A 27989-nucleotide genomic window follows, 5' to 3' on the forward strand; every position below is an offset into this window, starting at 1 on the left:
CTAAAATTATAACACTTCCGGATGCTTGTTGATGTTCTATTTTACTAATGGGCGTACGATATTTTTCCACAGTGTCCGGCTTTATATATTTTCCTGTTAAATCTGTACTTTCCGGGTGTATTTTTGTTTAGCGCTGGAAAGGTAGGCTGTGTCCATAAACACCCGCTATCCATGGTGGGCGCGGTTGTGGGGTTTTACACTACAGGGAGCTGCATTCTGGAAATTGCCATACACGATGTCGTTCGGTTCTGAAAACCTTGTTTACACCTCACAATCGCAAACACTACCAACGAAACAATTACCTTGCTATTAAAAAAAAGTCTTATGCACTGGTAGAGTTGAGGTGTGCCGATTTTCATGCAAGAAATCCATTCACTTGCAAATGTCCCACCCACTTTTGAAAGCCGAAAAGGTTGAAACACTAAATCTAAGTGATTTTTCCATGCTCCTTATGTGACAGGTAACGATATGCTAGTGAATTTGCAGATTTTCTTATCGAAGGTGTTGCTTACTCTTTAAAATATTATCCCTTACTTAGATTACTTTTTTATTTGAACGCAGTAGCAGTAAGAACGTTATTCTTTTCAGTCCCTCTCCCCAAACTCCTACCACCACTGTGGTAGCAGATGGGATATCTGTCGGGCGACACTTCTCTCACGGAGAGAGCGCAACAATTATTAGACAAGTAAAAGGCATAAACTCTATTTCAGATTATGATAGTATCTGGACTGTACCGCAATGACTGACCTCAAAGGCAAACGTGGGAGAACAAAGCAGAAGCGCTTTCAATAACATCAGTTTTGATCATATGTCGGTTACAACGTACTGAAAAAAAACGCAATGTCTTTGGGTTCTAATTTTCTTAGAATGGTGAAAAAATAAATATGGTTTCTTGTTTGCCGGCCGAATACTCTTAAACTCCCAACACATGCTTTTGATTTCCAAGAATAATTACTGCAAACAGAATTTATTCAACACTACGGCCTAAAAGTCGATAACATTAACAACTCAGATCGCTAACTTTTTTACCAGCTAGGTATTTCCTGTTACTAGTTTTTATACAGGAGATTTGGGACTGTACCAGGTTTGATAGGAACGCATATGAGTTTTCTTAGTTCTCCGTGTATTCTACAGAAAGCACACTTACAAAGTAGTGGTTCAGGAAACAGAATTTACTTTTATTGTGTGGAACTGGCACTGATAACAAATTAAATTATTTAATATACTAAGCGTGTTTCATTTTTATCTTGTAATTCCACCCCTTCTAAGTATGGTTGATCCAGTGTCAGCCCCGCACTGCAACTTGGTAGGGATTGGTCTGCCTGACTAAAATGGGAAGAGCTGAGTGTGGATATTGGACGTTTTAAAGAATGGTAATTCTTGTTAATGGTAAAGGGAAGATACGATTAGTTCGAATTTTGAGTTATTTTAAATGTTAAGTTTAAGTCAGTTTTTTTGTTTAGCCACGGGGCTGTTGGATTATAAAGTTTCTTCTTCTTCTCGGTGTGTTTGTTTTGGAGGCGTGAGGTACTTTAAAAGGGAAGAAAACACTCTGGTTGTGCAGAAAGACAGCTTGAGCAGCACCCCAACCCTCTGTGTCTGACAGCTAAGAGCTTTGGTAAGTCACCTTTAGGAGGATGCAATGGCCACTAATTGGGAAGTGGAGCTTATTGCGTTTGTTCTTGTTAATATACCCTTTTGCATGCAGGTGCTGTAATTATAGTGCGTCAGTAACCTGTGGATTAAATGTCTTGCTAGACTGCGTTTTTTATTACAAACTAGCAGGTTTCTCTGAAGAAGTGGGTCTATTAGCCCTTCTACTAAGGTTGGGTATACTTCGTCATTTGTTGCCACATAGATGGTCTTGTTTGTTGCGACTTTGATTTCAGTTGTTGTGTTTGTGTTAAACACAACTTTTTGAACATACTAGCTTATACTCTCATTTTAAAGGTTAAACTATTTTGTGACAAAGCGCGTGATTTGTTAAAACAAAACTCTGAAACCGTGTTGTTTATAGTGTGAAAAAAATATTGTTTAAGGTAGACTGTTGATAGCTGAGCTGTATTAGAGCAGTTTGTATAAGTAGTTTTAGTTTTGGGATAATGGAAATGTATTCAGCTTATAGGCAAGGATTCTGTCTAATCCTCCATTTATAGATTGGAATTGCTGAAGTATTAAATAATATTAAATGGGATATGACTGTCAGTTCTCTGCCCTACATTTCTCTGAAAAGTAATTAAGATGATGATGGCTGTGCTAGTAGGTAGGTATTCAAGGGTTCAGAGGTGTAATCTGCGTTTATTTTTGCAGTGGACCAGGGATGTCTATTTGCCTCTGTCTTTATTTTTCTTTTTTCTCTGTCAGAATGCCCATGTATTAAGACGTCTGTGTAGAGTAAGGTGGGTGTTTTCTGTTTAACTGATTTGGCAATTATCTTACAGCTTTACGCCTGCCCAGTTATTTTAATATTCTTTCTGGTATGTGAATCACTGTCCTTGTATTCTGCTCATTTAACTTGTGTACTGCATCTGTCATATGCTGGCTGCTGTTACATGAGATTGCTTCTTGGTCCCAGTTTAGTCTTTCTTCAGTTGTTTGTTTATGCTTCACTTTTCATGCTGCTCAGAGTAGTCTATGGGATTCATTTGATCCTAATAAGATTTGATATGTTGTAACAAAGGCATTGAGGACCGAAGTCTCTAAACACTGTCTGACATACACCTGAGTTACATACTTAAGAAATTGTTTGTTAATGCATACCTGTTACACTAGCAAGTAGTTTTTAAGAGCAATATTAAAATCCGTCTGATTTTTGGGCCTTTGTTTTTCCTTTATTTTTGGCTTGTCAAGATTTCCTGTACTTGAGTTTGAGAGAGAGAGAGTGTGTGTGTGTTGTATACAGGGGTGGGTAGTCGGAGTTGAAAATAGGTGCACACAAGTATTCCTAACCAAGATACTCAGGCAGAGCTACAGACATAATAAAGGATGTCTAGTATGAAAACATGAAAGCTTTGGTGTCTTGGGACCTAGTCTTTTCAGATGGATCAGCTTATGCAGGTGTCTTCTGTATGTGGAGGTTGTTTATTGATGAGATTTTATTTGTTACATAAGACAATGTAATATCCATATACTTTGACCATGAATACTCAGACCTGGGCAGAGATGAGTAGAATACTTTGTAATTTGGGATGGAGGAGTTGAGAGGTGGGTAACAGTAGAGTAAAAGCATTTAATAACATAAACTAAAATGCCCTGTTTAAATTTCCAAACTGTAGGAGGAGTTGAGAGGTGGGTAACAGTAGAGTAAAAGCATTTAATAACATAAACTAAAATGCCCTGTTTAAATTTCCAAACTGTAAAAACATGAGTATGAGTCAGTGTCGAAGAGTAAACCATTATTACAACTGCATTGTAGATATGCTGTTAGTGGATATAGCTGCATGTGATGTATCACATTAATTATTCACTTTCTGCCTGCCCCAAGACCATTTTACAAAAGCAACATCGGATAATAGTAATGGTTTCAGTTAGTGTAAAGGGTTACTGTTAAGGTCCTAGATATTCTGAGAGTACCTTTCTCTGTTTTGGAGACCATTCTGTTAAGTAGATGGTGTACTGGAAGAAGAAAGTGGTTTCCAACATGATTCTGTGCCATTTTGGCTTTGATGGAGATGCTGATCCTTATTTTAGAGGGTAGTGACCTGTTTTTGTCTTGGGCAGAGACTTGGACTGACAGATTAAACTGTATTGAATTTAAAAAGACAGTAGTTGACTGTTATGGTAAATAAAGAACCAAGATCACGTTTGTTTATCTTGGGTTAACATTCTGCATAATTTAACATTTGTCCACACTGCATTTCTGGTTCATCTCATTGATACCTTGTTTGGTGCAGAAATTACTTTTTCTGTTGGTCCATCATAGCCAAGTTTGGGCTGGCCCATTATTTTAGCTTTGACGTAAACATCTATTATGTTGCTAGGTCAGGCTGAAAACAAGAACTCCAAGAGGAAGCCAAGACAGCCTGTACATCTGGTGTCTTTATCCACCTGAATTCTTGCAGAGTCTTTGAATGAAACACAAGCACCTAGAGCTATGTGCAGGTTTTGTAATATTCCATTGGTTGGTAGCTATGTTGCGTGTTGTACTTGTACTTGTTTTTGAGGAAGTTTTAACACCATTAACTATATTTTCTCTTGACTGCCGTACAAGTGCCATTTTTATCTGGGCACTGAATCCATCTTTGGTAGAAAGATGGAAATGTGCAGTAGGTGGATTGGACACACTCTAAATTGGCCATAGGTATCGGTGTGCATGGGAATGTGTGGTATGAAAGAACAGCCGCAGCAGGGGCTAGCTGCCTAGTGGTGTGAACCTTTGCTCTAGGTGATTGTCCCTGACTCATGGGGGGGGGTTGTCAGTAAATGGATGGATGGATGATGAGACTGACCTGCATGTACATGTTAAGTTTTTGTGCAAAACATTTAACACAAAAAAATTGGAGTCATGCACAGGGGTGGCCCGTGCTATAGGACTGTAGCCCTCCCACCTGTAAAAATGAATAAATCCCCCCCCCCCAAAAATAAAATTTAAAAATCTTTTCTTTCAGGAGTAGTCCTGGACTCTGCGCATGCGTGCTTAGTTCTGACTGCTGTCAGATGCAGACCAGAACTCCATGCACGCTCATTCCTGAACTCCAGACTGCTCTCTTAGGCAGTCCAGATAGGGAAGCCCTTCTACCCCAGAGGTCTGTGCAGTGACGACCGCATGGACCGGGAAGTTCACCGGACTGCATCACCCACAGGTTGGAGGCTCCAGCCTATTCGTCTCAAGGGGACCCACCAGCAGGATGCTCCAGCCTACTCGCATCTCGCGGGAGAACAGCACGTGCGGGCCGCTATGGAGAGTAGAGATGAGACAGATGGAGGACTTACCTGGGTTGCAGCAGAGGATCGCTATGGAGGACAGAATCAGTAGAGGACGTAGCTGGACAGGATCGCTACGGGGGACAGAATTAGCAGGTTTGTGCGGGCCGTTCTGGATTGTAGAGACGAGACAGATGGAGGACTTAGCTGGGCTGCTGCAGAGGACAGAATTAGAGTGTGTGTGTGTGTGTGTGTGTGTGTGTGTGTGTGTGTGTGTGTGTGTGTGTGTGTGTGTGTAATGCCCCAGGTGCTACATGGTGGTGGGTAGAGAATAAGGCTTGAACCCTGTACCTTGGGCCCAAGTGGCAAGAGCCTGAATTCCCTACCCACCACTATTTGTTAAAAATTTGCAGATTTTTGCCTCATATTTGTTCTGTTCCTCATAAAATATATGGTTTCTGTGTTGACACAGTCAGTGGTGCACTGGTAGCATTGTCGCCTGACAACTAGCTATAAGTTCTCTGGTTTGATTCTTGGCTGGGGAGTCATCTGTGTGGAGTCTTGCATATTCTCCCTGTGTTTGTGTTAGTTTGCTCTGGTGTCCTCCCATCTTACAAAGACGTGTTTGGAGTGTTTCTCCCTGGGCCTCTGCTGAAAATAGGCTTTTGTTCCAAGTCAGACTTTCCTGGTTAACAAATGTTAAATAGAAATGACAAGCATTTGAATTTCAGACTTCATATTCTTCAGAAAGTACATGGTAACACAAAACCTTTTTATTCAAGCAATTTTTGAAGTTTATAAGATGGATATCTAAACTTTGTCCCTATTTTTGGGACTGTATTCCCCCATTATTGGCTTCATCCAGGTTTTTTGTGCTAAGGTTGAGAGCTATGGTGACAACTGAATTCACTGAATATGTTTGGGGGCTGTATTCCCCCATTACTGGCTTTGTCTTGTCTACGTGTTTTTTGCTAACAGGTTGAGAGCTATTGTGAGAACCAAATTCACTGACTATGTTTGGGGGCTGTATTCCCCCGTTTTTGGCTTCGTTCAGGTGTTTTGTGCTAAGAGGTTGACAGCCATGGTGAGAACTTAATTCACTAAATGGTAGCCATTTAATTTTCAGTCTTCCTCATCATAAAACAGATGATTTGTTGTAGTTGCATGTTGCTCTGACTGTTTTGCACAGTGTCCTGTGTTCAATACTTGGCAATGAAATGTATGGTGGTAGCACAACATTTTATTCTAGCAACTGTTCAACATTATACAAGCAAGGTTTAAAATGTATCCCTGGTTTTTGTCCCCCCCCCTCCCCAATAAATTGTGGCTTTTTCCAGATTTCTTGTGCTGCAAAGTTCAGAGATACAGCTGAGTGTCAAATAGATTTTTACAAGAAGCTGATAGCTGCAGGGGAACAAAAGTTTAGTGCTGCTTATGCTGAGTCTGCTTGCACTGTTAATAGAACAACGGGTAGTCTACTTACGTTTGATGCAGATTAAGGCTCTGGGTTGTACTCCCACAGTAGGTAGATGCATAACTGTACTGTGTTGTAAAGGGGGTGGATGCTGCAGTCCTTTTTGGCAAAGATACCTAGTAACGTTTGATGCAGATTAAGGCTCTGGGTTCTACTCCCACAGTAGGTAGATGCATTGCTGATACTGTACTGTGTTGTAAATGGGGTGGATGCTGCAGTCCTTTTTGGCAAAGATACCTAGTAACTATGAACCTATCAGTTTGCCATCCATTCCCTATTGCAATATTACTAGCTTATTTTTTTAATGCAACATAGGCAATTTATTCCTCAAGGGCAGCCGGCACTCTTTTTGTAGATGAAATATAAAGTTGTTTGCTAGCAGCACCCTCTTCATCATTAGTTACAGATTTCTTTAATGTGGAATTATTTAGATGATTTTTACTTCAGAAATTGTGCATATTTACTGATAATGGTGGACTGTAGAAGTTTGGGTAGACTTCTATGATGGAAATGTTCTGAACTGGGCAGTTTTGTCATTATTGGTGCATGCATTTTGTTTCATTGTTTACTGTAAAAATGTTCTGAATTGGGCAGTTTTGTCATTGGTGCATGCGTTTTGTTTCAATGTTTACTGGAAAAATGTTCAAAACAATAAATTTAAACTGCCCTCTAACAAGTGTACTGTATTGTACATGGAATATAATTTAGTACAATCAGGAAGGTGCATCAAAGAGCACATGTATGTTTCATGTGCAAGGGGCCTATGATTTTAAAACAGCCCAAAGTTAATCTTTATCTGCCACTGGCAAAATGTTTTTTCTTTGAATGTGGGTTTCAATGCTGTTTCATTGAATGTGAGTTTCAAGGGCAGAGAAGTTTTAATGCTAAGTCTGTTTTCATTGTGAGACTGCATTGCTTTGTTTAGCAGATTGATTCAAGCGAGTCACATCTGCCTCAGGTGATGAAAATTTCCTTTAACTGCTAACCAGATTACAGCAACATGTTGGCCAAGATCTCAATCTGATCAGCTTGGTTACTGACATCAACGTTTATACTTTCCTGTTACTAGCCAAAATAGCTTTTGTTACATTTCTAACAATTGACAGTTGGCTATGAAAAACATCTAGGATCACAATTTACCTCAGAAAAGAATGTTTTACCTTAAAACCACAGCTAGTGTAGAATGTTTACCTCAAAACCACAGTGGTAGCTGGAGCCTACCTCAGTATTCAGAAGTATAGAAAACAGGTGTTATTCAAGTTCATAAGCAAACTACATCTATCATAGATAAAGCCCATCTTTAATAAACATGGTTCAATGACCTTTTCTTACCAACACTTCAGCAAATAGCATATTCATTTTTATAGATGGGAGAAAGAAACAAATAATAATGTTTTACAACCTTTTCTCTTAACATTTCCCCCCTCAAAACACTTTTATTTGTCTTTTTATTTCAGCAATATATGGTAAAAACTTTTCTTTGCATACATTACTTCATTTGCAAGACAAACTTTTAAACTTCAAAACATTTGCAAAAGTCACATTTCAATGCATTCACTTTCACCAGTCTGTTGCAACTGCTGGTACATCATTTTCGTAACAGCAGTATCAACCAGTCTTTGTAGAAGACCTCTGATACAGGGTATACAACAGCAACCACATACCACCACGGTAGCCACAGCGACTCCGACGGACACCAGGAAACTGCTGATGAGATGACTCCATTTTCCAAACCACGCTCGTAGAAAGTCTGTAAAGGGATTATTTACCCCAGAGTTCTCTGCCAATTCTTCGGATAACATCTCCAAACCTTTCAAAGCTCGAGTGATGCTGCCATCAGGGGCAGTGTTATTCAGAATATATGTACAACAGAAAGTCCCAAACATTCTGCAAATTCCTCCTTCTTTGGCCAGGAGCATATCCAACGCAATTCGATTCTGCCATGCCACCTGCGAAGTGGCCTCCAGTTGTTCAGTAAATACCTTTTAATGCATCTTTGGTATAGTTCACAAGACGCTGCTGGTTATAGTAAATGTAGTTGATCCAGTCCACATTTTTATTGGGTTGAATCCAGACAAAGATGGATGCAAAACCAGCTGCTATTTGGTTTATTGCTTTGTATTCATCAGGCACGCCTCTTGGTACGCCAATGCTATCGATGTAGACACCGCTATCGAAGGATTGCTTCAGTGCCTCTCTTTTTTTCTCTTACGAAATTGCTTGCTGGAACTGGGAAATGTAGAATGGCAGAATTAACTTCCCAAGTGCACAAGTTCCTTTCCAGGGAATCATAAGCCTTGATCTGAGTTTGTTGTCTCCACATAGCCACCATACGTCTGCCAAACTATGAGTTTGGTTCTCCAGAAATGGATTTTCATTGCTATTCACAGTAACATTGCAATAGTTCTGTCCCATATTGCCATAATTCTTTCCTGTGCCATCTCTGGAAATGCACATATACGAACCTGGATAGGAAATCGCTGTAGGCGGTTTCTCAACTTTGCTTATGACTGGAAAACACAGAGTTTCATTTTTGCATTTATCTTCAGTTTTGTTGAAGAATAATTTCAACAGACACGTCAGATTACCTTCAGCTTGCATCAATGGGACTGTCGCTAGTTGCCGTTTACCTTCAGCACAAGAAACACAGTTCTCACGATGTGCCTCTCGGGTACTATATCTAACCCAAGATAACCATTCATTATGGTGTACGAATCCCGTCTCGAGTAACAACTCTGTGAAGGCAAAATCTGCTTTACTTGTAGCATTTTTAAGGCTTTGCACTTTAAGTTGGAAAGTCCCCAAAGGATCAGTTCCAATTGGAAGAGACACTCCGATTCCATAAACTCCTGAATCACTTTCTTGTGGTGACACGATGGTTATAGTAATCGCTTCAGTACCTTGGAAATGCGCAATTTTTATTCTTTGTTGCTTGCTTTTATCTTTCTCTGGTATCACTGCACCACTTGTTTCCCATCTGTTCACATTTGTTGACCACCAAACATTTGACCAGGACGTGCAGTCTCTCTTGCACAAGTATTTTGCAAGAGTCAGGAAATCATTACTGTTTCATTTAGCACAGTCCAAAATTCCTTCACAAAGTTTTACCTTGAACATAGTAGTAACACCTGTTTGCGCCTGCAGCACCACCATTCCTTTTTCTCACAACTGTTCCTTCTCGTATGGACATATTTACTTTCTCCACCAAAATCATCATCACGTAACAGTTCAAGTACCAGTTGAACATGGCCATCCTTCCTTTGTAGTTACTTGCGTTCAGGGGTCCGATGGAGTCTGACCAACATCAATGGTAGAAGGAAAAGTCTTAAGTGTTTTACAGTGGGCGATTATGAATCCACAAAGTCCTCTCTGCGATCTTTACAGCCGTAGGTGTCGAGATAAGTACTTGATATAGGCCGTCCCACCTGGGGGATGACCAGTTCCTTCTCTTCACAATTCGGATCCACACCCAGTCCCCGGGTGCCATGCCTAACAAGGTTTCACTTCTGGAATCTGCAAAGGAGTCATTGGTTACAAGAGACTTTACATTTAGCAGCTTCTTCATATAATCCGCCAGATCCTCACCCCCCTCGCGTTCCGCTGGCAACAATCCTTGCCACTGCGGGACGTAATATGGTCTCCCAAACGAAAGTTCAAATGGTGTAAGTCGTTTGTAGGAGGGTGAGATTCGCATGTACAGGAGTGCCAATGGAAGGCATGCAGTCCAGGATCTATGCGTTTCTGCCATCAGTTTGCGGAGCTTACTCTTCAGGACACCATTGTGTCTCTCCACCAGTCCAGCTGACTGGGGATGGTAAGCACAATGGAACGAGATCAATTTGAAACACTTCTGGTTTACAATATGAGACCCATTATCACTATAAATGCGCCTTGGAAGGCCAAATTGGGGAATTATTTTTGTTGTCAAAAGCTTTGCTACTGTGTGTGCATCAGGATGCTTTACTGGAACAGCTTCTACCCACTTAGAAAAAGCATCAATTATAACCGGACAGAACCTTTTTCCCTCTGAAGGTGTCAACTCAAAGTCCATACAGAGTGTGTGGAATGGATATGGCGGGGTAGGGAATGCCTGCTGAGATTTTTTAACTCCCCCCTGAGCATGATACTTTGCACATAATAAACAAGATAAACAGAATTTCTTTGCATAAGTTGAAAATCCTTTACACCAAAACACCTTGACACTATTTGAACCATTGTCTGTACTCCTACATGGGCAGGTCCATGGCTAACCAATGCAGCATACCTAAAAAGGTTTGAGGGTAATACCATTTTGCCATCTGATGCCCTATACAACCCATCCTGTTGAGTGATACCATATTTCACCCAATGACATTTTTCTTTCTGTGTTGTCAATGTTTGCATTACTTTTAGTGTCTCAAGTCTAAGAGGTGTCCGGGCTCTAAATCATTGTCATGTAAAAGCAAGTCATTTTCTTGAGCTGCCTGTTTTGCAGCCATATCAGCAAGGGCATTTCCCCTGGAGACAGGATCTTTTCTGTTGGTATGTGCGGAACATTTACATATCGCTATCTGGAGTGGTAATTGCACTGCATCTAACAACTGTAAAATTAAATCTCTGTGATTTATTGGTTTGCCTGTCGCTGTAACAATTTCCCTATTCTTCCATTGTTGAGCGAAAACATGTACAGTGGAGAAAGCATATTGACTATCTTGTCACTTTTTTACCCTCCCCTAAGGTACAAGCTCGAGTCAAAGCCACTAACTCAGCTGCTTGGGCAGAATAAATATTTGACAATCCTTTTGCTGCCAAAACTTCAGTTTCTGTGGTGACCGCATACCCTACTAGTGTTTTTCCTACAGTGTCCTTCTTTGCTGATCCGTCTACAAACAAAACAAGATCAGAATCTACCAACGGAATATCCGTTAAATCTGGTCGGGGAAGTACTTTGTCATGAATGCTCTCTAAACAAATGTGTGGAGTACCTTCTTCTGGAGTTGGCAAGAGTGTCACCGGATTAAGAGTAGTACATCTTGCTATGGTCATATGTGGCTGTGTCAGCAGCACTGTCATACATGACAAATGTCGACTAGGAGATAAAAAGGTTATCTTGCAAAAGTATAGTAGCTACTGAATGTGGAACTTGCAGTTTTAATGGGTGGAACAAAACTAATGATGCTGAGGCTTGCACTGCCATGGCAGCTGCCACTACAGCTTGAACACAATGTGGCAATGCCCTTGAACAGGATCTAATCTGGAGGAATAAAAAGCTATCGGTCTCTGTTTGTCCCCATGTACTTGTACCAGAACCGAAGTCATATATCCTCCCTTACAATCAACCATTTGTACATACTGCGTAGAATAGTTTGGAAAACCCAAAACAGAGGATCCTGCTATCAATTGCTTAATTCTATTAAATGCTTGTATTGCTTTATCTGTCCACTGTATATTACTTTTAGCTGCCATGGGAGTGTCATAGATCAGTGCGGTCAATGGCCCTACTTCAGCATAATTAGGAATCCAACTTCCACAAAAATTAGTCACACCTAAAAACGACATCATCTCCCGCTTAGTCGTAGGCATTGGTGCTTCAAGAATTGCTTGTTTTCTTTTATTTTCCAATTGTCTACCTTCCTGCAAGATTAAATAACCCAAGTACTTTACTTGTGCTTTCCACAATTGTAACTTCTTTTTATTTACTTTATGTCCTTGCTCAGCTAAAAAACTAAGAAGGGTTAGGGTATCTTTTTTACAACTTTCCTGCGTGGGTGAGGCCAATAAAATATAATCTACGAACAACAGGACCTGGCTTCCCTCTGGGGGAACAAACTTGAGCTAAATTTGCAGCCATTTCTTGTGCGAATATTGTCGGACTCTCACAATAACCCTGTGGCAACCTGGTGTATGTGTATCTTTTACCTTGGAAAGTGAATGCAAACCAAGATCTACTCTCCTTGTGTAGTGGTATGGAGAAAAAAGCATTGCTTATATCTATGACAGAAAAATATCTGTGCTGAGGTAGTAAATCATTAAGTAATGTATAGGGGTCAGGGACCACTGGTGCTCTTGGGATCACAGCTGAATTTACTGCTTGTAAATCCTGAACCAACCTCCATGACCCATCCGGTTTCTTTACAGGAAACAACGGAGTATTGCAGGGTGAATCTGGGCATTCAACAAGAATTCCTACCTGTTTTAGCTGTTCAATAACTGGTTTAATTCCTTCCTCTGCTTGCTTACTTAGTGGATATTAGTGCTTATGAGGTCTAAAACCTGACTTTGCAGTTATACAAACTTCACCTGCTGTTTTCATTAATCCTACATCTCCTTTACTTTTTGACCATAAATCTACAGGCAAGGCACTTAACGCACTTCCTCTTGAGTTAGGAAGATTTGTCATGCCATTTCTGTTTTGTCATCCCTGAGGTGCACACTTGGTCATGCCCAAGTCACCCAATTTAATCTTTGTACCTGGATCTGTTGATCTTTCAACTGACTTTCAGACATTGTGTTCCAAATCGTTACCTTTTTCGCCAAATCTACCCAATGTGTCCTCACTGCTTTAGTAACTGAGATATGTAGGCTATAACTTGAGCGATATAAAGAACTCATTTCCTTAGTCAAAGTACAGGTTACTACTGTATTACCTTGCGTATCCCAAAACATATCATTCAAAATTATCCTTGCACACTTGTGCTTAAAGAATTATTTTTCAAATTCTTTATCCGGACCATGGGCCTTATAGAACATTGTACAATGTAAGTGCGCCGCAACCTGCGGTGACCCGCTCCTAGATTTACTTAAAGCTAGATTGATCAACTCTGTATCAACCCTCCCCAGGCCGTCTGAAATCAAGTCTAGGCTATACCAGTAAAACAAGTCTTGTACTCCCTGTACTACTAAGCCATCCGCTAACCTTTTTGCCTCGATACCTTTAGGTGTGGGAATTGCCGCTATTCCAAACACATGCATCAAATCTCTTCCCAGCAAATTAACTGGGCAAACTTTTGATATAATTACCCTACACCTAACAGTTTGGTTTGTTTGCGGATCTGTGAACAGTAGAGGATGAGACAGTGGTTCCTTATAAATTTTCCCATTTGCCGCTTTTACAAGGACAAACTCATCTGTTTCGCAGTTCGGAGGCAGAACTGCTGGACGCAAAAGTGTACGCGATGCACCTGAATCACATAAAAACTCCACTTTCTGTCCCTCAACCAAAAACTCTATCATGGGTTTCTGATCTAGATGCATAGCAATACCCAAATTTGCCAGGTTTATGACTTCACAGTCACAATCCCGCCCTTCCATTAGAGTGTTTCTGACATTCATCGTAGAGTGCCTGCCTTTTCACTATCCCCATAATGAAGATGGCGCCTTTCTTTACTATCATATAGTCATGCGGAGCCCTTGTCCGTAAGCTGTGGGGGATGTTGCCACTCTTCATAGTCGGCAGCGAAATGCCCATGTCTACCGCATTTAAAACATTCTCCACGTTTTAACCTTTCCCTATAGGCTGAATGTCCACCCGGTTCATCTAACATGTCCCATTGCGGGCCCCCACGTTTTTTTTACACCACCACGGCGCCCTTGCCTCCTTTGGTCCTGTACTAGGAATATACCACCATCATCCCCTACTACTAACACTTGTACTTTCTTTTTCTTTTTTTTAGATTAAAATGTCGCTCAGCATGTCGTGCATATTCAAACAAAGGTTGCAGTCTACATGTTCTGTGATCTACCATGTGTTTAGTAATAAAACTACTTATCGGAGCCTTACAACCTTTAAGAAAAGCATTTTTCAATTGCTGTTCATACGGACTATCATTAGTCTGATCCTGCGGAATTGTCATTCCACAATGGTTATTGAACACTTCTGTCAGTCTTACAATATAACGATCTACAGATTCATCATCATTTTGAATGCACTGATTTTATTACTGTCCAATCTGCTCTTGGACGCCACTTATCAGAAATTCTCTTCAACAGATCAGTGACTCGTGCGTCTAACACCCCAGAATTATGCTTTAATGTAGTGCCGTCATCTGCCTTACATGTCCAAGTACCACAAACTAAGTGCCAATCTGGACCCAAGATTTTGTCGCATTACTTGTTCTACTTCTAAACCATTTAGATGATAACTTAAACGCATACCAACTATGTCCTCAGAAAACTTTTGAAAATTAACCTTGGGATGAGGAATACCATCCGTAGCTCGTTTTATATCCTCTCTAGCCCAGGGACGATGAACTAAAATAGTTGGTTCTTGCCCAACATCTCCTGCTTGTGGGTTTGCAACTTGTATTAAGGGAAGAGCTTCTGAATGGTCAGAAAGTTTAATAGCCCAACGTTCTTGCCCTGCTGGTCCTGACCTTAACTGCATAGGTTGGTCTACCTGTTGCAAAGCAACTTTAGGTACTACGGGAATTTGTGGGTAGGGTCGCAACATTTCCTTGAGCAGCTAATAACCCACCCTGCTGTACAGATCTCACATTTTCAGACTGATATTGAGGAGGTTCCCCCGGTATGGCAGCAGCAATTTCGCCATACGGTGGGGCGGTTGCCTGTCTCTGTACTGCACAAACTGTGTGCTCATCCTCCTTATCTAAAAATAAAGCTACTTTTCCACTTGGCACCAGTGATCCCTTTTGATTTATTTTCCCTTTTTCCTGACACTGTTTTTCTTTTATAGCTTGTTTATTTGCTTCTTCTAACCATTTTTGTGCTTGGGGAAATCACAATTGTCTTTGCTTTTAAGTTCTAGTTCCTGCATCCTTTTTCAAATCTCTAACCAATTTTGCACAGGCATTCTTATTCAGTGTGCCATCAAAATCATATTTCAACTTCCACTTCTCAAAAATGTAACATTATTTTTGTTTAAACTTTTCATATACTTGGCATCAACATTTAAACAGACATCACTCTCACACTTGCAGCAACTTGAACCCATGTTTTCCTAGATTTCTTATTTTAGGACTGCATCAAAATTATTTTTACAGGGCTTATTACAAAATGGGGCTATCTTAATGGGGATCCTAACAAAATAACAGGTAATCCTAACAAAATAATCTTTATTCCTACCAACCCTTAACTAAAAATAAACCCCCTGTCGACAAGATTAAATTGAAAGAAAAAAAAAGGTATTTTCATCCTACCTGAACCAGATGAGACTCCGTTTCCCCTTTTTGGTTCGGAAACAGTCGCTCTCATAGGGATCAGAGAGCGGCCGGCCTCTTTCCAACGACAAATCATTCGGAGGGCTTTCCGTCGAGGGAATCTTAAGATGAGAAACCCTCACCTGCGCAGGTTTAATCTTAAGATGAGAAACCCTCACCTGCGCAGGTTTTTCGGTCTTGTCTGTCGGACTGATCCGTATCTTCGTAGAGGCTTCTGGTCCGAAGGACCAAAATGTCAGAAGAAAAATTCAAGCGAGTCACATCTGCCTCAGGTGATGAAAATTTCCTTTATTAACTGCTAACCAGATTACAGCAACATGTTGGCCAAGATGATCTCAATCTGATCAGTTTGGTTACTGACATCAACTTTTATACTTTCCTGTTACTAGCCAAAATAGCTTTTGTTACATTTCTAACAATTGACAGTTGGCTATGAAAAACATCTAGGATCACAATTTACCTCAGAAAAGAATGTTTTACCTCAAGACCACAGCTAGTGTAGAATGTTTACCTCAAGACCACAGATAGTGTAGAACGTTTACCTCAAGACCACAGTGGTAGCTGGAATCTTCCAGAGCCTGCCTCAGTATTCAGAAGTATAGAAAACAGGTGTTATTCAAGTTCATAAGCAAACTACATAGATAAAGCCCATCTTTAATAAACATGGTTCAGTGACCTTTTCTTACCAACACTTCAGCAAATAGCATATTCATTTTGCTAGATGGGAGAAAGAGACCAATAATAATAATGTGTTTTAAAAACGTTTTCTCTTAACACAGATGCTTAGTGTTTGTGCTGTAAAATGCAAAATAAAACTTTCAAATTAAGTCCAAATCCTAGTAGAAGTAAAGCAGTATGCACATTAGTGTTTAAGGTAAATGGAGTGAAATAGCCAAGTAAAGGATCATTGGAATGGCTGCAGGGGGGGAGGGCTCCATTCGACCATGATTTTGTGAGGGGGAAGGGCGGCAAACTCAGACAGCCCCAGCTGAACTATACCTCCCAACTGTTCAGATTTTCACAGAATGAATAGATTTTTGCTTCTTCTTTTTGGTTTGTTCCTCATAAAATTTGTGGTTTTCTGGAAAATCATTTAGGAATTGAGTCACTAAATAATGACACACTGAGTTTCAGACTTCATAACCTTCAGGAAAATGCATGCTAAAGTAAGACCTGTTATTCTATCAACTGTCTCAGTTTATACAAGAGCAATTTTTAGTACTGTTTATATGTTCCCCCAATATATTTGGCCTTGTCCAGATTTATTGCATTAACAGGTTCAGAGGTACATGCAAATAAATTGCTTTATAGAATTATGCATAGCCAAACCTCTCGACTGTCCCTGATTTTTGGCTCAAAATGTTGCTCTTCCCCCAATAATCCCTCCACAAAATAGCAATTTTGGAAGAAAACATGGAGGGCTTACAATTTATAGATTACTTTTATTTCAGAAATGCATGTAGATTATTTTATTTTGTCAGCTGCTCAAGTTAGCAGTACTAATATTAAAAACTGTCCCTTCTTTGACAGGTTCCCAGCTGTATTGTGTGGCTATTTTATATTTTTGCATCACATTTTTGGTCCATTTTTCATAAAATTGTGTTCTTTTTGGCAAATTAGTGGCAAATCATTAAAGACTGAAGTTAGAAAATGACAGACATTTGAGTTTCAGATTTCATACCCTTGACAGACATTTGAGTTTCAGATTTCATACCCTTCAGAAAATTCATACTAATGCAAGACCTACTATTCTATTATATTTCTAAGTTTATAAGAGCAGTATTCTATTATCTTTCTAAGTTTATAAGAGCAGTATTTTAAAATTTGTCCTTATTTTTGGGCCTTTGTCCCACTTCTATGTATGGCTTTGTCCAGATTTCTTGCTCTGAAGTTGAGAGGTATGACAAATGTGTCAGTCATCACAGTCCGCCATAGACATTTCAAATTGTGACATACTTGTTGCACCCCACTCCCCCATGTAGTGACTCTGGATGTGTCCAAGCAAGGCAAGGAGCAGTTATGCAGTGTAAATGTGCAGAGTATCCCCCCATCTGAGGTAGACAAAGGTACTACAGTGGCTTTCATCTGTTATTGATGTTGCAGAATGGTCTGGTTCCTGTCATTTTTGTACTGTTGATTTATGCTTATTACTCAGTGTCTGTTGCTCTGTGTTTAAGTAGCAATGCTTTAATGACCATCGGGTAAGCTTGTCTAAGATCATAACATGCAAGTAAGCTTTAATAAGCATACTGTTAAAGAACTGCCAACATTGAAAGCCTTTCTGTTGTTGCCATGCAGAGCATACTTAACTAGATAATGTATAAGCCTTGGGTATTGAAATGTATATGACAGTATTTGTAATAAAGGACAGGATTACATTATTTTAAGAAGCTCATTACACTTGTTGGAGACTTCCAGTGATCTCTGAGGGCTTTACCCGTAAACTAAACAGAATGCCATTCATGTGTGGTCCATAACCTGTACAGTAATCCTTTTAAGCAATGTATCTTGAGCTTGTTTCTTGTTTGCTTTTCGTTTTTTACTTTGATCATGTTTTCCCCATGAAACAAGTAGATAGTTGTCAGGCAGCAGGTCTTTTTTTGGATAAGAAACATTTTTTACAAGTGGGGGCATCACAGAGATTACTACTTTCAGCATGTTACTTGGTTCTTTAATAAAGCCGAATATAAATTATAATTAGAACTGCAGTGCAAGGAGAAGTGGTTTGAGTTGAGTGCTGCTTGTTTTTTTATACTTGATTTTGACTGGCATTCCAGTAATGTATTTAAAAAGTAATTTATTTTTTCATGCCTCACAACCTTTTTGTTTCCATCTAGATATTAAGTAAGCTGTCATGCAGCCAATGCATTGAAATATTTTTATTCTTTTACACTTCATTTTGTCTCTATTGGACTCTCATAATGACGGTTTGGCACCCAGGGCAGCGTATTTAATTAGTTAGTTTTTGTGGTTTTGAGCGTAGCGCCTCCCCTTTCTAGTTGGCCACACCCCTTCCCATTGACCCCACCCATTCAGCTGTCTCCTGCAGCCCCCCTTTGATTTGAAGTCACCAGCCACCACTGGTCATGCATTATGGAAAGCAAAAGGCAGAAGTGCTCAAAATTTGAAATTACTGAAATGTGACTCCTAAACAGCACTCTAAAAGTTAATATGATGGCCTTTACTGATACCTGTTAACTTTCTGTTCAGTAATTCTGGGGAAAGTCTATGTTTGCAACTACAGTTGTTTCAGTGGTGTCTGATGTAAACTGTTTGCAACTAAAGTATATCATTTTGCATGGTTTTCATTTAGATAAATGTAAAATTGCTTTTGTCATATGTGAAAATTTAATAGACTGGCTATAGTCCTCCAGTAATTTATCAGATCAAAAATTTTATGAGGGATAGAATAAAAAGAGGCAAAATCAGAGCCATTGGGCTTAATTATTCGTACATGGAGGAGCAGCAGTTTAGAATAATAGCATATTTGTATTAAAAGGCAAATGGCAGTGATAGAAATGTGTTTACCATCAATAAATTTCCCTTTGACAAACCTATTTTTAGATGAAACCCAGAAAAAAAAAGTTGCATTAACACAACATTGCCAGCATAGATGGTGCACGGAATGTTACATACACCTATAGTACACAGAGATGTAGATTCTGTAAAATGATTACTCTGTACATAAAAATATGTTGCAGGTTAGTGATGGTTGTTTAAACATATGTTGAACAAATGGTACAGTACTGGGAATGTTATGAAAAATTAGCTGTTGAAGTTTGGTAATTACATATAAATTTCTGCCCTACTTGTCACATGTTACAGTAACTTAATAGAATGACATATGTTAAAATAATCCAAACAGAATTACAGTGCAGTTTTACAGTTTTGCCTAACAGTGGTGTGTCACATAGTTAAGAGCGAAGGGTTTCTGAGTGGTATGATGCATTTCTTTCTCTGGAATCACAATCTGCAAACTGCTTAATCAAGCGGTACTTGTATAGCAGTATAGTCAACAGTCTGGTATTTTGTAGCATAACGGAATGTGCAGTTTCTTAAAGTGTGGTAAATGACTGTGCATAAGTAGCAAAGTAGAGTGACAGTTGCTGTCAAGTATGAGGAACTGTTTTAGATGGCTGTAACTTAACAGTAACCACGCTGAAATATATGTTGTATATTTTAGTATTTATGAAACACTGGAGGCAGTCTCATTAATTCAAGTGCAGTTTATTAGCAGTGAAAAGATAAAGTTTAGAGAGCATTTTCAACAAAAATTTAACAAGTTTGCTTAATATGCTTTCTGCTTACTTACAATTCAGCTTCAGACTTCAGTTTATTTGCAAAGCTTATCAAAGGAAAATTAGGATATCTTGCAGCCCACAGATTTGGCACACCAGATAAGGTCAAGCTGCCTTGTAACTCTTGGTGCAGCCACAAGCAGGCCCATAGCACTCCCTAATTATCCATAGGTTCATACTAGGCTAACTACCACCAGGGTCTTTACAAGCCTAGCCATGTAACCCAATCCAGATTCGCAGAGCTCCTTGGATGCCTAGCCAGAGTTAGTTTCATGGCGTTTCTTTGGTATATGCACAGGTAGCTTGCTTCTGATTATGGCTCTACAAGTTTCCCCACTGTTCTCAAATTCTCTCTCCACACAAGGAAAATGTCTCTGCCACATTGCTTTGCACACCTTGCTTTTAATAGTACCTCATGGGTGACTTGCATTAAATTTTCCTGTCGCAGATTTTATTTCAGCAATATGTTGTGTATACACATCACTGATGCAAACCAAAAATACAGTGAATATTTCTCCCCCAAATAGCAAATCAATTACTGTGCAATCATACATATATGAATGCTACATCTACAAGGAAAGAAACTTTTGATAAAATTAGTAAGCTTAGAGAGGGAGAGAAAGGGTGTGTGTGCATGTGGGTCTAGGACTATTCACTGAAAGCACATTTCACTGAAACACATTTGTCTGTGCACAATTCACTGAAAGTTGTATATGGCCTTTTCCCCACTGTTGTGCGACCCTGGAGTTAGTGTGTGTGTGTGTGTGTGTGTGTGTGTGTGTGTGTGTGTGTGTGTGTGTGTGTGTGTGTGTGTGTAAAGCCACGGTGGTACAGCGGTAGCGTTGTTGCCTCCTATCCAGAGGTTCTCCTGTTCGATTCTCTGCTGGAGTGCCTTCTGTGTGGAGTCTGTATGTCCTCCCCGCAGTCGAGTGGCCTCCGAAAGACATGCATGAATAGGCGTACCTTGGCATCGGGCTGGCAACTCAGCACCATAAAAATCTACTGCCAATTATTAGCGGACCGGAGTTCCGCTGTGGTGACCCCTAACCGGGAAAATATGTTGAATTATATACATTGATACTTGCAATTCCAATAAATTACTCTCTTCTGAACTTAATATATATCCTAAGTATTTGGGGGGGGCTATGCCCCCCACCCCCCCCCCTAACTATATAGTGTGTGTGTGTGTGTGTGTGTGTGTGTGTGTGTATATATATATATAGATGTGTGTGTGTGTGTGTGTGTATATGGATGTATGGAGATATAGAGATAGAGATAGATATAGAGATAGATATAGAGATAGATATAGAGATAGATATAGAGATAGATATAGAGATAGATATAGAGATAGAGATAGAGATAGAGATAGATAGATGTGTGTTGCACAACAGTGGGGAAAAGGCCATGTATAACTTTCAGTGATTTGTACACAGTCATTTGACTTTCAGTGAATAGTCCTAGACCTGTGCATATGTGTGTGTATATCAGAGCTTACATTTTATTTTATGTATCCTTTATTGACTGGGTTAATCCCACTAGGGCATTGGACTCTGTTCATTAGAAAGCTAAGGTGACGTTTATACTGCTTGCTGGCTATTGGAATAGTTTTAGTTTTGCTTGACCTAACATGTCTTCTGAAAAGTAAGGAAGGGCAGAAACTTTGAGAAATATCATGAAAATAGGATGGACTTTTTTCATAAACCAATGCAGTTCGTTTAAGTCCTTTTTGAAAATTGCTTTCCATTGATTTGTATGAGAAGGAAAGGTTTTGGATTCCCTGTGTTAATTTACATCCATTAGCTAAGTTATGGGAACTGCCCTTTGAAAACTGAATAAAACCGTTTTGAGCAATTTAAAATTTAATCCTTATTTTACTGATGTGCAGTGGATATCTTTCTTTAGGGAGAGTTGAGGAAACTTGGTGTGATACATACAAGTATTTACACATGTTCACTATAGGCCTTGTGCTGTGTCACAGCTGTCTCCTTGACCTTTAAGTAGAAGCCCCATTAGGTAGCACTTCTTTGCATCATATCCATTTGGTTTAGAAGGAAGAGTTTTGTCAGAGTCCTGCGTCTACTACTGGAATCATGTGGTTTGCATTGCATCTAACTAGAATCCAGTTCTATTCTTTTAATAGAGAAATAGTTGTAGCAGAGCATGTGTCAACAGTTACGTGCCACATAGTAGCAGTTTTGTGGTAAAAAAAAACTGTAATTCTAAATGTGACTGCACACTGATTTATATAATTGGTAAGTGGCTGTCTTTATAGTTGTGTTATAATGTCACAGGTCTGACCTTCAGTGTTAACAAATGTTAACCCTATAAGTGAAGTTTGGTATTGTTCAACACTGATACATGACATCAGGTAACTTCACAATATCACTAGTTCTTCATATGTGTTTTTTTTTCAGGATTTTACTTGTGATCTCTCACTGGTGTGGCAGTGGATATTTTTTGTAGTGGGAAGAGTATTATAGGTTTATAGGTGTGTACTAGGCTGGAGCCTTTACAAGCCTAGCCCATATGATTATCCTGGCATCATGCCACCTGACATTAGTTCCCAGTGCTGCTGTTGAGTAGAGCCTCTGGAGTGATCCCCGGGGTGAATTTTCTATTTCCCATCCACTCATCAAGATTTCTCTTGAAGGGAGCCAGTGAGGTGCATGGGCAGTCTCTGGGTATTGAACCTGTCCCTCCAGCATGTTCTGTTGATTTGTGGTAATGAGGTTGAGGTCTCTGGAGCATGTGGTGCGGAGGGATTGGGATTTCTTTAGATGTAGCATTTCTAACAGAGCTGGGTTCATAGGTAGGTACTAAGCTATTGGCCCATGGGCCTAAGTAAGCCAAGCCAACAAGGTTCCATGACTTATGCCACCCAAGAAAGTTATTGAGCAGTGCCACAGAAGTGATCCCCAGGTTATATTTCGTATTTCCCATCCACTCCGTAAGAATTTTCTTGAAGAGTGCTAATGAGGAACTTTACTTGACATAGCTGGGTAGCTTGTTCCAGAATATGGGAAGTCTGTGGGATAGGGATGTATCCCTCCAGCATGTCCTGTTTATTGTGGTGACAAGGTTTAGTTCCCTAGAGTGTGTAGCTTGGAGGGATTGGGATTTCTTTAGGGGTAGCATGTCCAACAGCTCTGGGTTTGACATAGCTTTATATGTTAGGCAGAGATCACCTCTGCGTAGGCGATATGCTACGGAGTAAAGCTGGAGTTTTTTTGAGATTGTCTGTGTGGGGCATCTGTTTGAGGCCAGTAATCCTCTTTGTGAGATACTTCTGTGGCCTTTCCAGCTGCTGCAGATGTCTTGTGAGGTACATTCCAAAAGGGGTGTTGTACTCTGGGTCTAATGAGCGAAGAGTAGAAGGGAACCATGACCTCTCTTTTCCTGGATGAGAACCCTTTTGTGATGAGGTGTGCCACGTAGAATGATTTCCTGACTACTATGGCTATGTGATTATCAAAGGAGAGATATTGTCCACCTGGGTCACAAGATCTCTTATCACACATTTGGTGTTTAGTAGTCTGCCGCCTATGTGGTAGTTCATGGGTACAGAGTTTTTGCCAAAGGGGATGACCATGCACTTCTTGGCATTGAGCTTGAGGCCATGCCTCTGACACCAGGCATCTGTCTCGGTGAGGCCCTTCTGTAGGATGCCCACATCATTTGGGGACTCTACTATGGCTCCTGGTTTGCAGTCATCTGTGAACTTCGTTAGCCAAAGGCCTTCTGTGTTAGCCTGTACTTCAGAGAAGTAGATGCCAAACAGGAGAGGTCCCATTACTGAACCCTGTGGTACTCCACCTGTCACTGGTTTGAAGTCAGATTTGGAGTCTGCAACTTTTAAATTTGCAATCAGGGGGCCAGTTGGCAGCCCATCTTGGGATGTAGGGATTTATACCTAGTTTAGTGAGTTTAGCTATAATCCCAGAATGGGGGATGGTGACGAATGCTTTGGCGAGGTCAAGATGGACTTTGTGAACCACCTTACTCTCCTCTACTGCTTTGGTGACTGCCTCAAAGAAGTCGATCAGGTTCATGAGGCATGATCTGCCTTTCACAAACCCAAACTGGATGGTGTCCTGAGTTCGGGGGTTACCAATGTCTGTTTTAGTTCTATGGCCTTACAGACAAGGCTCATTAGGCTAATAGGGCAATAGTTCCCAGGATCATTGGTGGCTCCCCCTTTGTGGAGTGGGATAACTGTTTCTGTGCCGCCATTAAAGTGGGCACAAAGCCTGACATGAGGCTATAATTGAACATGTTGCTTAAGTGAGGAGCTAGTTTGTGTAAAACGCAGCCTGGGATGTTGTCCGGTCCCATGGATGCTGTGTTTTTTGGCTGTAGAGGTTGCAGCTTTTACCTGCATAGTTGTGATTACAGGGACTCTGCATTCTTCCTGTATAGATATGGGCCTTTTAGGGGTGAGAGGGGAGTAAAGTTAGCACTGAACCTGTCTGCCAGGATGTTGGCAATATCAGTTGGTTCTGTAACTTTCATGCTGTAACTCAGCAGATCTGGGTGTTGCCAGTTTCTTGACAGAGCTAAAGAATGCTTTGTGGTTGTCCTTGGGATAAGTGATTATTTTGTTTTCTTGGCTAGCTTTGGAGGATCTTGTAAGGGATCTCAGCTTCTTACTGAGGCTGACCAGGGAGCTCCTCCACTCATGGATTTTACTCTCTCTCTTTTGCAATAGTTTCTTCTTTCTATTGTAGAGTTTATGGCAGGGGAGAAGCATGAAGTTGGCTTTGGAGAAATAGTTTACCGTAGTTTCCTTAATGGGGGTGGGGGGGTGGGATGTGGATATCTAGGGTGATTAGCTTGTGGTCTGATCTGACCAAGCAGGAGTTGACTTCAGGTGTGGAACACTGGTCACCCGTGTTGGTAATGACTAGGTCTAGGATAGTGTTGCCCCTGGTGGGGGTGTGGATAAGTTGATTCAGGGCATTGGAATGCATGAATTCCAGAAAGTGAGTGAAGGAGTTGTTACATGAGTAGTTTTCCCAGTTAATGGTGGGGTAGTTGAAATCCCCCATTATTAGGGTGTTTGAACCCTGATATGTTCCAGTATATCAAAAAAGAGGAGTGGGAATCCTGGGGCATGGTGGGGTGATCTGTAGCAAGCTACAGTTTGGATTGCAGTTTTGCCCAGAGTTAGTTACACTTGGATAACTTTGGATGCATTATGCTGAGCAACCAGCCTGAAGGTGTGGATATCCTTGATGAATATGGACACACCTCCGCCTTTGGTGTTCCGGTCCAGGTTAAATGGCTGAAATGTGTGTGAGTTATAGCCTGGTAATGCAGGGGTGCTCTCTGGAACCTTGAACTCTGTCTCGGTCACTGCACAGGTATCTATGTTCTCCATTTTAAGGAGTGTCTCAAGGGAGTGCATTTTGAGATTTAGACTTCTAGCATTGAGTAGCATTACCCTCAGTTTTTGCTTGCCTGTTCCTGTTACGGTGGTGAATTTGTCATTTTAACCTTGCCTAAAAAGGCACTATAGGGGCAGCAAGAGCCTTGGCCAGTATCTGGAAACCCAGGGGAGACAGGTGCAGGCCATCTCTGGCAAATTATCGTGGTCTGTTGACCATGTCGTCCCAGGCAGACAGATACTGGATCTCCTTAGAATGACACCAGAAGCTTAGCCAGTTGTTGGTCAATCATGTTGTCCTTGTACTGTGGTATCGTTCTAGGCAATGGCAGGATGCTACTCAGGGCTAGGGTCCTACCTGCCTGGGCTACAAGATCAGCGAGCTCTTCCATGTCTCTCTTCATGTAGTCAAGGGAGGTACATCTCTGGTCGTTCACACCAACATGGACAATGACAGTCTTGTTTGTACTTGTTGTGGAGTGACATGAGCGCGTGGGATATGTGGCGGATCCAGGCAACAGACAGGCAGCTGGCAGTAACCTTCTCCTTGTTTAGCCTGGTGAGTGTGACATCAGTGTGCCCAACTATAGTCACCTGTCACTAGTGTGGTGGGTACGTTGCTGTGATTGAGTGGCACACTGAGTCTGTGGGCTATGTGTCATTTGGGTTGTGTTGGGGGGTGGAGGTTGCTTGAGCTTCTGCTTTGGAGGTCTCTGTTGCTTGAGCAGATTATTGTTGAGAGCCTCCGTGAATGTTTTTGTGTTTCTATGTGTGGATTTTGGTGGTGTAGGTTTAGTGGGACTATGTGATGAGTGTGGTTTGGTGCAAGTGACTGTCAAGTTCAGTCTTGGTTGGAGAGAGCTTTACCTCCAGGTTGGTTAGATAAGTGCATCTCTCACAGGTTGTAGTGTTGGGTGATAGGTGGAGAGGGTTGTCTGTGTACATGAAGCAATTGCTACATTTAGACATGGCTTTGTAAGTCAAGCGGAGATGGCCTTTTAAGTAGGTGATATGAGACTGAGAATAGTTGGGGTTTTTTTTTAGTCTGTCCATATAGGGCAACTGTTTAAGGCCTAGGATCATCTTTGTGAGGTACTTTTGTGGCCTCTCCAGTTGTTGCAGGTGTCTAGTGAGGTACATGCCAAATGGGGCATTGTACTCTGGCCTAATGAGGGAAGAGTTTAGGGAGACAATGACCTCTCTTTCTTACTGGATGCAAAACCCTTAGTAATGAGATGCGCCACACACAAGGACTTTTTCTGACCGTGGCAATGTAGTGGTCAAAAGAGAGGTTGCCCTCAGTCTGTGTTCCCAGATTTCTTATAACGCCTTCTGTGTTCAGTGGACTACCATCAGTGTGGTAATTCATGGGAACCGCGTTTTTCCCAAAGGGGATGAAAATGCATTTTTTGGCATTGAGCTTAAGGCCATGGTTCTGACACCAGACGTTGGTCTCAGTGAGTATTGGTACATGAGTAGCTTGCCCAGTATGAGAGCATTAGGTTGGACCCTAATATTCTTCAGAGTGCTTAGGAATGTGGAGTGAGTGTTTTGGGACATGGTTGGGGACCTTTTGCAGGCTGCAACCTAAATCACTGTCTTACCCAGTGTTAGCTGTACCTGAAGCATCTCTGATGCATTGTGTGTGCATCCTTTATGAATATGGAAACACCTCTGCCTTTGGTGCTTCGGTCCAAGTCCTGGGGCTGAAAAGTGTGGAATGAGTTGCAGCTTGGTAGTGCAGGAGTGCTTTCTGCTGCTTTGAACCAGGTCTCTGTTACAGCACAAATGTCAATGTTCTGCATTTTTAGACTTCTAGCATTGAGCAGCATGACCCTCAGATTGCATTTGTTTCTAGCTGTTGGTGATAATTTGGTCTTTGGAACACTGCCTAAAAGCACTATAGCGGTGGCAAGAGCCTTGGCCAGCATCCGGAAGCCCAGGGGTGACAGATGCAGGCCATCGTTGGCAAAGCATCGAGGTCTGTTAATCATGTCATCCCAGGCAGACAGATACTGGATCCCCTTGGAATGACACCAGAAATTTAGCCAGTTGTTGAAATCAATCATTTTCTGCTTGTACTGTGGTATCATTCTGGGTGATGGTAGGATGCTGCTCGGGGCTAGAGTCATACCTGCCTGGGCTACATAATCCGAGAGCTCCTCCCATGTCTTTTTTTCATGTAGTCCAAGGAGGTACGTCTCGGGTCATTCACACCCACATGTACAATGACAGTCATATTTATACCTGTTGTTGAGGGACCTGACTGCGTGAGTTATGTGGCGGATCCTGGTACCTGACGGGCAGCTGACTTGCTTTCTCCTTATTCAACCTAATGAGTGGGACATCAGTGTGCCTCACTATCGAGTCACCTATGACTAGTGTATTGGGCATGCTGTTTTGCCTTGAGGGCTTTGGTTGAGTGGCACACTGTTTAGGAGAGTTATGTGTCTCGTGATTAGTGTTGTGTTGTGGTAGAGTGCATTTCTGCCCTGGAGGCCTCTGCTGTTTGGGTAGATTTTTATTGAGCGCCTCTGCGAAGGTGGGTGTGTGATTTGTGTTTTTATGTGAAGGCAGTTCTAAAGTGTGTTCTGGAGGGCTATGTGTTCCATGTGGTGAGGTGCAAGTGTTGGCCTTCTCCACTTGACCAGCTATTCCAGTCTTGGCTGGAGAGTGCAGGGCTTCCAATTTGGATATACAAGTGCATCTCTCAAAAGTCTGAGTGTTGGGAGGTAAGAGGAGAGGGTTGTCGGTGTACATGAGGCAGTTACTACATTGCCTCAGGATGCCCAAGTTCACCAGGTTAATAGGAGAAA

At 41.1% G+C, this 27989-nt stretch overlaps 1 protein-coding gene across 3 annotated transcripts in view; it reads left to right on the top strand.

The window, feature by feature from the left end:
* The first annotated feature begins 1325 nt into the window (after positions 1 to 1325).
* The window catches only part of HPCAL1 (hippocalcin like 1), a 1334575-nt gene continuing 1307911 nt past the window's right edge, over positions 1326 to 27989 (top strand). For all 3 annotated transcript variants that reach the window (XM_044079320.1, XM_044079314.1, XM_044079327.1), the window contains exon 1: positions 1326 to 1618. The gene's annotated coding sequence lies outside the window, so the exon portion shown is untranslated. The remainder of the gene's footprint in view (positions 1619 to 27989) is intronic.

Source organism: Protopterus annectens, chromosome 1.part1 (genome assembly GCF_019279795.1).
Source record: "Protopterus annectens isolate FY-2018-M chromosome 1.part1, PAN1.0, whole genome shotgun sequence".
NCBI classification, from domain to species: Eukaryota; Metazoa; Chordata; order Ceratodontiformes; family Protopteridae; genus Protopterus; species Protopterus annectens.